Source organism: Salvia splendens, chromosome 4 (genome assembly GCF_004379255.2).
Source record: "Salvia splendens isolate huo1 chromosome 4, SspV2, whole genome shotgun sequence".
NCBI lineage: Eukaryota > Viridiplantae > Streptophyta > Magnoliopsida > Lamiales > Lamiaceae > Salvia > Salvia splendens.
This window is the reverse complement of record NC_056035.1, coordinates 26,153,540-26,157,761: the sequence shown is the minus strand read 5'-3', so window position 1 is coordinate 26,157,761 and position 4,222 is coordinate 26,153,540. Positions and strand designations below refer to the sequence as shown.

The 4,222-nt window shown below is 39.6% G+C and overlaps 1 long non-coding RNA gene across 1 annotated transcript; it reads right to left on the bottom strand.

Moving 5' to 3' along the window:
• Positions 1-2,345: 2,345 nt before the first annotated feature.
• LOC121800524 lies at positions 2,346-3,245 on the bottom strand. The gene is made up of 2 exons (XR_006050528.1): positions 2,937-3,245; positions 2,346-2,573 (listed from the first exon to the last, which is right to left on the bottom strand). It is a non-coding gene; the product is annotated as an uncharacterized LOC121800524 (long non-coding RNA).
• Positions 3,246-4,222: the final 977 nt, after the last annotated feature.

Here is a 4,222-nt window from a genome sequence, read left to right as displayed (position 1 = left end):
ATTTGGGATGAGAAAAGAGAGAGGAGGATAGAGAGAGAGAGACGTGGAAGATGGTGGGAGTATAAGTTGGGCCCTTTTGTTTTTTTTAAAATTGGGCCTTATTAGTTGTTTGAGGAGAAATAAAGATGGGGATATATATATATTAATTTGGGCTATTCCTTTTGGGCCCACTAATAATTTAAATGGGAGATATAAGGTGGGGAAATAATTAATGCTTGGGCCTTGTAATTAAATCCTTCAGCCGATGTTTTAATCATAAATAATGATTTAATTAAATCCCGAAATATTTCGAAAGGCGAATAATATTATCTCAAGTACAAAATAAATATAATTGCGAAGAGAAATAGTGCGATAATTCAATTATGCGCTTAAATAATTTTTGGAAATTTTTCGACGTCATGGAAAATACGAGGAGCCAACGGAGGAAAGAACGGGCGTAAGCGGCCGACCGACGTCGCACGCAACGCCTTGGGTGGCCGCCGAATAATCGGAAATGCATGAAAACCGAGAAAATGAGATAAAAGACTTTAATTAGAGTGCATGCATTCTAAATGTTGTCGTTATTGAGATTGATGTGTACTTCATTTATTTTTTTGAAAAGGTGGTTCTCACGCTCGTTAAAGTCGGATCGAGAAATATTAAAGGAAATTTCTAAGCTATTGAGGTTGGCTTTATTACTTAAACTCTTTTATTCGAAATGATATGTATATGGTGAGATAAGGGTGGTTTAAATGTTATGCCATGCCGTATTTTATGTTTTGGAATTGCCTATCTTATTGTCTACTAGGATAATGTCTTACTAGACTTTGATGGTTAACGAATTCAGGTCTGACTAGGGAGTGAGTCCCTACTCAGACTAGTGCACTGATGGGGATCGTGAGCCGTCCTTTGTGGTCGGCCGGTCCAGTGATCAAGTTTGTGGCCACATTCTCATTTCACATGATGGTTCAGATATGGTAAATGATGGAGGATGATGATGATATTTATCTGCGCAGACACCTTTTTGTTTATGGAAATGATTTTAGTGTTTCTCGGCATTTTTTAAAGTAAAACCCGAGTTTCACTCAATGATAGCTTGACATAACTTTATTGATGAAATGTATTTTGGGCATGAGTTCACTAAGTGCATCAAGTACTCAGCCCCTGCATATGTTTTCCCTATGTGCAGGTTGAGCGTGGACGGGAGATAGAGGATGTTGAGCATTGGACCGATACCATATTCAATAAACGTTCTGGTTACTATTGTGTCTTCATACATAGTAGTAGCTGACTCTCAAATGCTTCCACTACTCTAAGTTTTACGAACTCCTATGTTTTTTCTTTAATCCGTTGGATTATTTTTATTCGAACTATGTTGCTTCGTGATCTAAAACTATGATTTGATAATGAAGTTTCGACTGGTTATCAACATGTTGTACCCCTCTTGATTGTTACCCCTTCTTCCCCTCTTCTTAATTCCCCCACTAGTCGTGAACCACCGTGCTTTCTATCCTTAGGGAGTGCGGTCGTGACAGAATGGTATCAGAGCAATTTTTCTTTCTGCTCTGGACCGAGAGTCTTTTATTCAATCTAGTCTAGATTCATTTCGCTAGACTAAACGAGTAATTCATTGAAGGCTCAACATTTCGTCTCGCCGTGCTCAACGAAAGAGAAGGTAACATGTTTTGAAATGAGAAATGTTTATGCAATTGATGTTGGACGTGATGATGAATGGAGTATGATTGATAATATTATGAGATGTAGAGGCTTTAGATGTAGGCTAAGTCATATACGCACGGACTATACTTTCTATTAAGGCAATATATTTATCGATGGAACGAATGAGGCTTGGAAAAGAGCGAATTCCACGGGATGATGAGACGAAGAGACAATGGAAACCCTGGGAAGCACGACTTGTTCTAGTTCGAAAGATTGACGAGATTGCAAAGTACTACGTTTCTTCATACCAGGGCGAGATGCTCGAACAAAAATAACGCACGAAACATCTATCCTTAGATGATAACTTTAAAAGAAAGAATCATTTGGATGAATGCAAAATTGGGACTAGTATGTGCTACAAATGTTGTGGAGTTGGACACTTTGCCAAAGAGTACTCGAGCAACGACAATGCTGGTTATGAGGAGGCTACATGAGAACTCGAGGATAAAAGGAAAAAGAAGTACCCGGAGTTGTTTGTTAGAAATGAGCAAATTTTGGGACGAAATTACTGTTAACGTGGGTAGAATGTAACACCCGTACTTTTTAAGTACTAAATTAATATATGTCATGAAATAATTAATAAAATTGGAGTCCAAATGTTTACATAAAAAGGGCTTTGGGCAATGGAAAATAGAAGAACTCTATGGAAATAAGTAAAGTTTGGGCTTGATTTATTTACAACAAAATAAATCATTTTGGGCATATAAATTTCAACAAATAAATAAAGTGTGGGAGCCCAATTCTTTTCCAAACAAATGGGAGCAAGCCCAAGAATTCTTTTCTTCTTCCTTCTTTCTTTCCCCCTCTCGGCCGAATGCTTCCATGGAGACTCTCCACCTCCAACTCTCTTCACCTTCCATCTTCCTCACTTAACTCTACAAAGAAATCAAGAGTCACCCGAGAGTTAAACTTATTTATCTTCCACTACTCTTCTACTTCAACATCTCAAGAAAGAAAAAAATTGAGAGAGAGGGCCGAGAGATAGAGTGAGAGCCGAAAGAGAAGGGAGTGATTTTTGCTACCATTCTTGCTCCTCCACCACCAAGTTCAATCCTTCTTGAGGTAAAATCTATTTTCAATCTCCAAAGCATGAATTTTCGTATATATATATATTTTTACATCATTTCTAAGTTCACCTCCCACAAGTAATTCAAACATTTCAACAACTAAAAACCAATCGAACATCGCCGTACTTAATCGAAACCGCGAAAGAACTTAACTTTGTAATAAAAACGTACCTTGCGGGTTGTTTCGGGGCTGTTTGGGTGGAGTGCGGGGCTGATCAGAGTTGTTTCGGGTCAAATCGGAGTGGTTCGGGGCGGTGGCGACAGCAGGGGCTGACTACCCGGGGGCTGGACCCCGTTGCTAACGCGAACGGCGGCTGGCGGAAGGGAGGGAGCTGGCGACAGCAGCTGTGCTGTCCGGTGGCTCCAGCAGCGACCAGCGACTCACGCGGCGACGTCAACGCGACGGATCCCTCGATGGAATTGAGCCGTCGATTCTGTGGTGATATGGAATACGAAGAAGGAGAATCCTCAATTCCCCGATTTTTGTCGACGGGATTTGGGAGAAGAAAAGAGAGAGGAGGATAGAGAGAGAGACGTGGAAGATGGGGATATATATATATTAATTTGGGCTATTCCTTTTGGGCCCACTAATAATTTAAATGGGAGATATAAGGTGGGGAAATAATTAATGCTTGGGCCTTGTAATTAAATCCTTCAGCCGATGTTTTAATCGTAAATAATGATTTAATTAAATCCCGAAATATTTCGAAAGGCGAATAATATTATCTCAAGTACAAAATAAATATAATTGAGAAGAGAAATAGTGCGATAATTCAATTATGCGCTTAAATAATTTTTAGAAGTTTTTCGACGTCATGGAAAATACGAGGAGCCAACGGAGGAAAGAACGGGCGTAAGCGGCCGACCGACGTCGCACGCAACGCCTTGGGTGGCCGCCGAATAATCGGAAATGCACGAAAACTGAGAAAACGAGATAAAAGACTTTAATTAAAATGCATGCATTCTAAATATTGTCGTTATTGAGATTGATGTGTACTTCATTTATTTTTTTGAAAAGGTGGTTCGCACGCTCGTTAAAGTCGGATCGAGAAATATTAAAGGAAATTTCTAAGCTATTGAGGTTGGCTTTATTACTTAAACTCTTTTATTCGAAATGATATGTATATGGTGAGATAAGGGTGGTTTAAATGTTATGCCATGCCGTATTTTATGTTTTGGAATTGCCTATCTTATTGTCTACTAGGATAATGTCCTACTAGACTTTGATGGTTAACGAATTCAGGTCTGACTAGGGAGTGAGTCCCTACTCAGACTAGTGCACTGATGGGGATCGTGAGCCGTCCTTTGTGGTCGGCCGGTCCAGTGATCGAGTTTGTGGCCACATTCTCGTTTCACATGATGGTTCAGATATGGTAAATGATGGAGGATGATGATGATATTTGTCTGCGCAGACACCTTTTTGTTTATGGAAATGATTTTAGTGTTTCTCGGCATTT